Source organism: Balaenoptera ricei, chromosome 3 (genome assembly GCF_028023285.1).
Source record: "Balaenoptera ricei isolate mBalRic1 chromosome 3, mBalRic1.hap2, whole genome shotgun sequence".
Classification (NCBI taxonomy): Eukaryota; Metazoa; Chordata; class Mammalia; order Artiodactyla; family Balaenopteridae; genus Balaenoptera; species Balaenoptera ricei.
The window spans coordinates 139,301,174-139,312,373 of NC_082641.1; the positions used below are offsets into that span (position 1 = coordinate 139,301,174).

General features: G+C 44.9%; 1 pseudogene; it reads left to right on the plus strand.

Annotated features, from left to right (window-relative positions):
- The first annotated feature begins 9,942 nt into the window (after positions 1-9,942).
- Positions 9,943-10,704, plus strand: LOC132363414 (large ribosomal subunit protein uL30m-like; annotated as a pseudogene).
- Positions 10,705-11,200: the final 496 nt, after the last annotated feature.

The window sequence follows — 11,200 nt, forward strand, 5'->3', positions numbered from 1 at the left end:
CGAAACACACCTGGCCTCAAAATTTTAGAGCAGACACTATGGACCTGAAGGGAAGGAAAAAGTGCTTGTAAGACACTGAGCACCATACCTAACACAAAGTAAGTGCTCAACAAACAGGAGTTATTACTGAAGTTATTGTTCATCCCGGTGCTTCCCTTGGACAGAGGGGAAGGGAATTCAGGAGGCAGGGTCTGTGGGTCCCCTGAAGATAACATAGGACAGGATCAAGTTTGTCCCTATGTTTTTAGCCCTTTGATTTGTCTTCTGTTTTCTCCTGAAAAATAAAAAAATGCATGGAAATGAATGTATACCGTGAGGGTTCAGACAGCGAGATGGAACAAAATAAGACTCAGGCAGGTGGAAAGGGTTCTCCCCTGTGCCCACAGAAGCAGCTGGCAGGAACTCAGCTTCATAGGCAGCCAAGGACAGTTGCTTTCCTTGAGGTCTCTTTGAATATACTGTTGAAGAGTGTCACTTGAGCAAAAGACTCCAGTCCTTACCCTGCCATTCACCTGCTGGGGGCACTTGTGATGCCTTCATCTTCACAGGTCTCAGCTTTCTTATGTGACAACCGGACAATAACGCAATCCCGGCTCCAACTGCCGTATTGCAGGGGCCACATTAAAAGCGGTCCCAATGTTCATTACAGCACTATTTACAATAGCCAGGACATGGAAGCAACCTAAATGCCCATCAACAGAGGAATGGATAAAGAAGATGTGGTACATATATACAATGGAATATTACTCAGCCATGAAAAGGAATGAAATGGGGTCATTTGTAGAGACGTAGATGGACCAAGAGACTGTCATACAGAGTGAAGTAAGTCAGAAAGAGAAAAACAGATATTGCATACTAACGCATATATGTGGAATGTAAAAAAATGGTATAGAGCAGGGGTCCCCAACCCCCGGGCCGCACAACAGGAGGTGAGTGGTGGGCGAGCAAGCGAAGCTTCATCTGGCACTCCCCATGGCTCACATTACTGCCTGAACCATCCCACCTATCGCTCGCTTTACCATCTGCACCATCTCCCTCCCACCCCTCCATCCATGGAAAAATTGTCTTCCATGAAATTGGTCCCTGGTGCCCAGAAGTTTGGGGACCGCTGGTGTAGATGATCTTATTTGCAAAGCAGAAATAGAGACACAGATGTAGAGAACAAACGTATGGATACCCAGGGGGAAGGGAGGGGGTGGGATGAATTGGGAGATGGGGATTGATATATATATACACTTTTGATACTATGTATAAAATAGATAACTAATGAGAACCTACTGTATATCACAGGAAACTCTACTTAATGCTCTGCAGTGACCTAAATGGGAAAGAAATCCAAAAAGGGGGGGATACATGTATACGTATAGCTGATTCACTTTGCTGTACAGTAGAAACTAACACAACATTGTAAAGCAACTATACGCCAATGGAAAAAAAAAAAAGCGGTCACAGATGTGAATGCATTTTGAAAGGGAAAATCCGTGTTCGCAGGTTGAGTATAATTTTTCATTTGACTATAAGCAGGAGATCGGTGAGAGGACTTACATCACACAGGGAACTCTGGTTAGCACATTCTTTAATCACACTTCTGCTGTCGACTCTAATGGCATTGTTATTTGCACTTGGCTCCCTCACCTTCGTCACAGCCATTTGTGCTTATCAATTGAGGCCAGCGTGATTGAGTTTTCACAAGATTAACTGCCCCACCATTGCTTATAGACAACCGAAATCAAGGCTTATAGACAACCAAAATCAAGGCTTTTGGATACTGTTGTTTGGACTAACATGACAATTATTTGAAAGAAAACAAGTATAAACAGGACACAGGTTTGAGATTTGTCCTTCCCACTTCTGTCTTTAGCTGTGTCTGCAGACTTTTTGCCTAATGACTTCCTCACCATCCTCACGTTCCATGTTAAGAGCACTGACTTCGGGGTCAGACAGACCAGAGTGAGACCCAGTCCACTGCCTTGCTGTGTGTGGTCTGGCAACTCGCTGAACTCTCCGAGCCTCAGTGTCCCCGTGTTCAGTATTCCTAGCTCTAAGAATAATTAGAGCTAGCTGGCATGTGTTTTTGTAACGTTTAGGTATATAGATAGGATGTTAGGTTTAAATTCCTCCTGTTGTCTCTAAAATTCAGTTATATCTCCCACACAGAGTACAATAAACGGTAAGTACTCCCATATGCTAAACAGGGATGCTAGTTCCCTGGGGCAGATGTAATTTAAAAAATAGGAGAGCAGAACCAATTCAGCACAATAACCCCATGAACCAGCAATGGTAAAGAAGACTGGAGGTTCAAAGGGTGTTGGAAGAGCCTAGAAAGGGATTTTGTTGCCTGTCCCCTCCCCAGCTCAGGAGTGTCCCTTCAAAACCCAAATGTGTTGGAGGTGGGAGTGCAGCCAAGAGAAACATTCACAGAGATTGGGGATGCCTAGAAGAAGCTGAGGCAGGCACTTAACACCTGGCCGTATCTTCACAAAGGTGCAGGACCACAGGATCCAGTGCTGTTTTGGGGCTAGGGCCAAGAACAGTGGGAGGACTCCTGGGATAGCATGGCATGCTTTTGGTGACATTCGTGACCACAGAGGTTAGTCTACAAAAGACAGGAGGTAGGGTGGTGATACACACCACACTGGGGCCAGGAGATAGGACTTGGTAGACAACAGCCTACCCATTGCTAAGGCAAGAATGCATGAGTTTCCCATGGGCCAAGGGGATGCTGCAGAAGCCAGCAGAGCCTGAGCCCTCATGATGGGCCCCCAGCAATAAGATGCTCTAGCACAGACAACCAGGACAGGAGCTAAGAATGTCACAAGAGGTCAGCCTGAGTGTACAACCAGAGCCTCTGAGAATCTACAAGTGTGCTCATGAGGCCACCAAGCAGGCACCTGCCAAAGAGGGCACTGATGACTGATTCCAGCAGCCCTGTAAGAGGGTCCCTTTTCCCTTAATCCCCTCCTCTACCCTGACTCTGAAAAAGCCAGCCAGTCACAGGGACAGGAAATAAAGTTAAGTGATAAAAGAGATTACAGCCCCCCACAATCCCCACTGCAGATCCCTGTAGTTCGAGTTGGAGAGGTTGCGGGGGAGGCAGAGTCTGAGTGAGATGGGATATTGAAGTTCTGATCTCACCTCAAGGGGACCATTTAATACCTGAATTGAGTGTGAACAAACAAAACAGAACTTGTTTTCTTAACTTAAACTGATGAGAAAGCAGCAGATGGAACTGGCCAAGATGTCATCAAGGGGCTGGGCGGGAGTCTGCGGAGCGTTGGGGGTGCAGCATTTGGAAGGCAAAAGACATCCACTGCTTGGTTGTGCCTCCCTTGAGTTCAGCCCACTCAATAAATTGGGTACATATGTCAAGTGCTTAACTGAGGCACTGCAGCCTGGCTCAGCTGTTAGATGACAGTGATTACTACTATTATCTTTATCTTAACATTCATTGCAAACTGATTTAGACCTTTTAGTCAATGTACAAAAACACAGTACGCCTAGTAAGTGAGAGGAAGGAGAGATTTCTTACTCTGCTTTAAAAAACTTAGGAAGCTCCTATCTTCACCGGCAAATTCAGAACTACCTACAGAATCAGGTTGCCGTGCAGTCCGTCGATATATTGTAATTGAGAGCTGCAAAGGCCCTTCTCACACCCCAGAACATCAAGGCGATGTTGTGCCTGTCACCAGCTTCAGCCACAGAGTTGGAGTGAGAGGTTACTGATGTGACTGGTTATCTTCCCAACTCCTGGTTAAGGTGTAATGAAAGTCGGACACTGTGGGCTTCCCGTTAGAACAGAGTCCCCGGCATGAGCCTTCCTCTCATTGTCCCTCATCAAAATCTTGCTGTCCTAGTGCTCATTTCCTTCTGGCCCTGCTCTCTGCTTTCCTAGCATGTCTGATAAACCAAGCAATTTGTTGACAGAGCTTCAAGAGGCCAAGGGCCTAAATGTGAATCCTTGTTCTGCCATTTACTATCTGGGATCCCTGGGCAATTTTCTTCCTTTCACCTGGCTTCTGCATTTCCATCTGTAAAATGGGAATTGTAGTGCCTGCCCTGTTTATCTCACAGGGCTACTCTGGGGTTCAATTGCCATTGTGGATGTGAGAGGGCTTGGAAAACTTTAAAGCACCATATAAATGACATTGAGATGCTCAGGAGTGTAATGTCCTCATTAAGTCCAGATAACACTCTGCATGTGAATAGGCTGGACCCCAGTGGACTTCAGAGGTGGGAAATCTAGCAGTGTGTTAGGGTCAGTATGAAAAGCGTGTTTGACAAACCTCAATCTGTCCCACGCACTAATTTAAGATCCAGTGGTGTTTCTGATACTAAAATCCCCCTAGACTCAGTGTTTATCTGGCCCACTCCAGGATCTGCCCAAAATTTGCTGTTAAAAAAGAAAATAAAATTACTATCAAAAAAAAAAAATTACTATCAAAATATGAGGCTTGGGCTTCCCTGGTGGCGCAGTGGTTGAGAATCTGCCTGCCAATGCAGGGGACACGGGTTCGAGCCCTGGTATGGGAAGATCCCACATGCCGCGGAGCAACTAGGCCCGTGCGCCACAGCTACTGAGCCTGCGCGTCTGGAGCCTGTGCTCCACAACAAGAGAGGCCACGATAGTGAGAGGCCCACGCACCGCGATGAAGAGTGGCCCCCACTCGCCGCAACTAGAGAAAGCCCTCGCACAGAAACAAAGACCCAACACAGCCAAAAATAAATAAATTAATTAATAAAAAAAAATGCTTTAGGCAACAAATATAATTTTAAAAATATATATATGAGGCTTCTTTGGAACGTTTTCCTTCTTTCATGTACACATTGCCTGGGCTGGGCACTCAGTGCCTCTACAACAGTCAACACTGTGGCTCAGCCTAGCCCTCCTCCTACAAAAGGGATTGCAATTTATTTGACACCCCAGTGCAGGTCCCCTCGCTTACAGATCTGGTCAGACTCACCTGTGCAGCACACTGGCCCAGAATTTTCTGAGAAGAAGCCTTTGTCCTCAGTGCTGACAAGCAACATAAACTCTCTCAAACCAAGAAAAACATTTCCATAGGCGCCCAAGAGGTAACATCCAAGTCCAGAGTGGCTCCAGTCTGAATCGAGCAATTAAATCTGCATCTGCCCCTACCCAAAACCTCAAAAATGTTAACATCTTGCACGTGTCAAGAGGGTTATTTATGAAACTATTTGCTTGTCAACCCCAGGAGGACATTCTGTACTTTTTTGCTGGAATACTGTATATTTATGAACCGTGGCTTGAAAATGAACTTTGGCAGGAATATTTATCCGTGAAAAGTTCTATCAGCCCTCCATGCAGCACAGCCTGCATTCAGTCGCCGTCGTGCGGTGGCTGGGCAGGGTCCTGGTGGAGAGCTAGTCCATGGCTTGCTGCAATAGGGAATGAATTCCAGATGTGTGCTTCTTCAGGGGAAGGATTTCAGTTTTAGATATTTTAGATCAGGGGCTTGTTTTCTTTCTCTCTCTCGCTCTCATTTTTTACTCTAGTGAATAATTAGTCTTGAACATTAAGAACATGCAGTCTGTTTGTTGCCTCCTGCACTTGATGCTTTAGCACCCTCCCCCGACCCTGCAAAGTCTCCCAGTTTGGAGAGCTAGCTTTCTGATCTCCCAGTTTAGATCTGGTTATCTGTTCCTAGTGTGAGACACACAGAGAGCCATTTGGTTGGAGAAGAGAGGGCTTGGCATGATGTGGGGTAGACTCTAATCTGGGACAGTAAAATACCTGCGAGAGACTGTTGACACCATTCTTTCCCAAGGACTGCCTCTGTGGAGCTAGCCCACCTCCATCTTGTCCCTGTGGTCAGCTTCATCAGCCGGAGGGTCTTCTGCTGACAGGGATGCTGAGCCCATCCAACATCACAGCAGATTTCTTGCTCTCTCTTGAGCAGTGAACTTGTAATTCATCTTTCTGCTCTCTTCAAGATTGAAGGACCCAAAGTGGGAGTGGTCTGTAAGTGTGTGTGTGTTGTGCAGTGACAGATAAAAGAACTTGTATCTGAGGACCTAGAGAGACCCGAAGGAACAGAAAAATCTGCACACACAGAGGGTGACCTGTGCGATTGATCCTCACGCAGTCTCTGCAATGTTTTCCATAGCTGTAATGCCCATATTTTTATTCTTAAAAGCCTTTGAACCTTGATTAAGGGCTTATTCCTAAAAGTCTTGAGCTGTAATGTTATACACACCTGGTAGGTATACTTGGAGATACAGTGAAATCCCTTTAGCTAATTTCCTTACCACACTGCATAATAGTAATACTAAGTTATTATCATATTACCATTTATCAAGTATTTGGCATTTAGCATGCTCTATTTCCAATTCTTAGAAATGGCAGAGATTTTATCACCCTTATTTTACAGGTAAAAAAAGCTGAGCCACGGAGAGGTTAAGTAGTTTTCCAGTAGACACATGACTGATTATAAGTGGAACTGGTGTTTGAACCCAGACTATGTTGGCTCTGTGATCGGAGAGAAGAGAAAAGAGATAAGAAGTTGGAGGAAGAGGGGAGGAGGGGGAGTTGAAGCATAAAACAAAACCATCAACACTTGGGAGTTGGGTGTTGTTGACCCCAGCTGTCCTTCCAGCCTCAGTTGACCTCCGTGAGTGAGGCACACTGTCCTTGTGTGGAGGGCCCCAGTGTATACGTCCAGGGGGGCTCAGGGATGGGAGGTCTCCGTGGGAGAGGACTTGGGTCATCCTTGGGCTTTTTGGCAATGGAGACATCTGCAGCTCCAGCAGGGGGTTATTCAGGGCCAACTCAGGAATTTAAAATTCCTGCAAGCTTCTGGGGCTGGTCACTGGGATTCACACTCCCCCAGGCATCTCTCTATGCCAAGGTCAGGGCACAGAATCAAGCTGTCTCTCTACTCGTTCCTCCCTTGCCCTGGGCTTAGCCCAACTCACCCACAGTTGGCACCTTGCCAGCAGGGAGCAATGCCTTCTGGGGGAGCCAGGTCCTCAGGCCACAGGCCACAGTCCAGGCTCGGGAGGCTGTGGGAGGCCCCCCAGGGGTGTGAGGGCAGCCCAGGCTGTAAGTCCCAGGCCTGGGCGTGGGCACAGAGCCAGCGAGCTCACTTAGAGAGCAGTGGACAGGGAGGGCCAACTGCTTGAAGAAAGAACTCAGGCAGCCTCCAGACCTTGGCAGGGAGGAGGCTGTGCCTAGAGGCTGCATCCAAACACAGTTCGGTTCATGGAGTCACCACATTTCCGAGTCTCCGCATCCTTATGAAACCATGTGATTGTGTCACAAAAGCCCCGTCCATAAAGCTAAGCCCCAGGCCAGATCTGCTCCTCATCCTGCTCATGTGTGAATTTAAACATATCTCTTGACACCTGAAAAATGGAAAGAACACTTTATAATCTAATCAAGATCGGAAGATAGAAGTCACTTATTTGAGCTGTTAATTCAGACAGTCTCATTCACTTCTTGGGTATGTGACTTTGGATGAGTTACTTAATCTCAGTTTCCTAGTCCGCAAAATGGAAATAATGAAATGCATACTCTATAGAAGAGTTGTGAGGATAAATGAGAACATGAATATAAACAGATTCGGCCCCTGGCACTTCAGTGCTCAATAACTGTGAGCTTTTAAAAAGTACTTTTAATTTAACTTCCTGGAAACAAAATAAAACCACAGGAATGGTAATGTTCTTGGGACACTGTATATTATTGTGAGGAACTATGAGTCCCTATATACAAGGAGGTAAATGAAATTCAGAAATGTTACCAGATTTGGCCAAGCTGCATAGCCAGGCATCACTGGTTTGGGAAATGAACTCACCTCAGAGATTATAAGAAGATGGCTCCCCAGCTGACCTTACTAAAGGAAAGTTTATTTGCTGGGGAGGGAGGAGGGCAGGTGGAAGAGATCAGGAAAGGGAGGGATGCTCTCGATGAGGCCATTCCATGACAGTGTTGGTGTAGTTAGAGCTTACAGGAGGATGAGGCCTCCAGAATGTACCTTTGCCAGGCACCCAATAGCCCACCCTTGCTCAAGGCCACCGCCTAAGGGAAGAAGGACTGCTACAGATTGGGAGGAATTAGTTTTCCAGATTTGGACTGTATCCCAGCCAGTGGAGGCTAGTGGGAAAAGCAACTGCACTGAAGGCAGAGAATCCTAAATTCAAATCCTCTCTTAGCCACTTCCTCACTGACCTTGGACAACTTAACCTCTTCGAACCTCTGTTTCCCCAGGCTTTAAAGTTGTAGATAATAAATGCCTGTGTTTCTGGATTTTTGTAAGGATTATAAGAAGTAAGTAGTAGGTGCCTTCCTTCTCCTCCCGATTCACCTCAGTGAAATAGGCTAGTAGACAGATCTTGGCAAATAAGAGAGCTCCCCCCCATTGTTAATGGCCTGATGGCTGAGTACTAGATACTGGGAGACACGGGGTCAACTTCAGTCAAGATGGCAGAGTGAACAGAGGCAAGAAGTCCTGCCCCCTCAACATTAGAAATACCAAGCTAAATATTATTTTTAATTTTTCACAAAATGTATTGGCTGAAAATCAGGAAAGAAAATCTGCAGTTGCCAGGAATGAAGAGAGAAGACGAAGTTCTTTAGATGTAGCACATCTCACAAGGGGAGGGGAATTGCAGGCTTGGGTCTGCCTGAGGAACTGTGGTGGCCATGGCTGCCCAGAACAACGACGTCAGGACTGTGTAAAGTCCTCAGTCAACAGAGGCTCATTTTGTCTGGCGTGCTACTCTGATAGAAGCAGGAAAGTAGACTGTAGAGGATTAATCCTGAAATAGCCAGAAAATTCCTTTACCCAGAATTCCACACTCTGCTGTTTTCATTTAGTCGAGGTTTTACCATATATATCAGGAAATGATTGTGCTGACTTCTCCTTTTATCCATAATCACACAGCGTGTTTCGCCATTTTTCTTTTCTGTATTTCTCAGCTCCTTTGGAAAGGAATAAGAGACCCGCCCCAGGCAAGAATGCAATAATCTGACTATGGTTTTAAGGGACCATGAGGTTCTTTCCAGTGCACCATTAAAAACTATTTACAGGAGGAAGAATGGAGACTAGGACATTTGGGATGGAGGGCATAAGTGAGAGTCAGGGAAGGTGGAAGGGGGTAGATGGCAGTTTGGTGTGGAGGGAGGGTTGTTCAAAAGAGGGAAAGGCCTGGGGTTCAGGTGAGCAGAGGACACTACAAAGGGCTCCATTTGAGCCACACTGGATTTGCCAGTCCTCACAGGGTCTGAGGACAGAATGATGTGATCTGAGCCCTGAAGGGAAGAGAATTAGAGTTAGCAAAAAGCCCTGTAGCTGCCCAGGAAATGGATGATTATTAGGGCCATGTGGGTTTAAGATGCTAAAGAAAGACTCACTCAGAATATATTCCTACAGAGGAGAAGACAGCAAATGCTTTCTTATAAAAGAACATTGCTTTTAGATTCATAAAAATGCCCCCAATTTAAATCTCCAGTTGGTAAAAAGTTTCCGAGTCATTGATGTTGAGAGTAGAATAATGAAAGTAAAATAAAATACAGATGTACCATTTACTAGTGGCATGGCACAAGGATGTCACTTCTTTTTTTCTGAACCCAAGTTTCTTCACCTATAAAATGGGAATGATAATAGTACCTACTTCATTAGGAACATTGTGAGAATTAAATGAAATAATGCATTTAAGTGTGTATTAAGTACAGTGATGGTTCATCATAAGCCCTGTGAATGGCTGTGGTTTGGGCAGGGCTGTTTTCCCAAGATGCCCATCAGCAGTCCTGGGACCTTAGATGACTTTACTTTGCAAGTCTGAGTTTGTAGGTATAGTGGTCAAGTGTATAAGAGCTATAGTTTAGACAGTTTGAGATTGGATCCCAGGTCTGCCATTTTCCAAAGGAGTGAGTTGGGACATCTTATGTATCCTCAGTGAGCCTCATTTTTTTTAATATACAAAATGGGGGTGATGACAGTACCTACCTTAGCAAACTCTCAAAAGGTGGTTACTATTGTTAATATGACAAAGGCAAGGTCCTTCTTCTGCTTGGTTTTCCCTCAGTGGCCTATAAAGAGAATAATCACCATATTCACTGCAGGGATTTTGCACTCGGTAGGTCAGCGGCCAGCAGGCAGACTACAAACAGTGACAAAAGGTATAGAGCCTCTCATCTGTACAGATTTGATTCATCACAAATTTACCAGGTCAAGAATTCCAGATAAAGTTTTTCAGCCTTCACCTGCAGACCATGAAAAATATGGTGGGGATCCAAAGCACCTTCATCAACTGCATATTGTTACCAGAATAAAAACTAGGAAAAGACATCCATTTGGGAAAAAGATTACAATAAAGATGCTTGGATTAGAAAAAGCACCTACTCCTCAGGTTCACAAGAATATCCCTTCAGTGAAGGCAAAAACGAAACTGGTTAAACATTTGCTAAGAATCAAGTCCCTGTTGAGGTGATGGATTCATGGGTGTATACATTTGTCAAACTTAGCACCGTATGCTTTTCAAATGTGTGCATTTTGTTGTATGTCTATTATACCTCAATAAAGCTGTTAGAAACAAACAAACAAACAAAAAAAGAATCAAGTCTCTGAAGTTGCCACAAGGACTTCCAGCAGAGGAGGACATGTGTAACGCCTGCCTCATGAACACTGGAGAATTAGTAGTGCATGGCATCTAAACCCTGTGGACCAGGGAGCAATTAAGTCCTAATGCCAGAGCATTTCATATTAAAAAATGCAAATCATCTTTATTTAAAGATGGTGAGAAAGTGTTTCTATTAAAATATATTTTAAATACAAAAAAAAAAAAAAAAAGGCAAGTTCCCAATTGGTTTACCTTCCCTTTGCAGGTCTGAGCTCTTGATGTACTCTAGGTCAGACCCAAGTGGTTGTCCTTTTCTTACTGTCATTTGTACCTTTCCTCCATCCATTATGAAAGAAAGCACAATGAGGATCATATACCCATCAAAGTCACATCCTATACTAGGGACCCCATCTGAGCAAATTTCAGGTTCTAATATTCAAATGACACTGCCACAGCTGCTGCCTCTGAATCACCACACAATTCCTCATCATTACAGGGACAGCCCAAATATTGGCAGAAGAAATCAGAATTAATATTATTAGAGCCAACAAGAAGAAGGAAGCCCAAAATTACCTAAGGGTAAAAATCAGCCTGCAGTAAACAATGCTAGCTAACTGTCCAG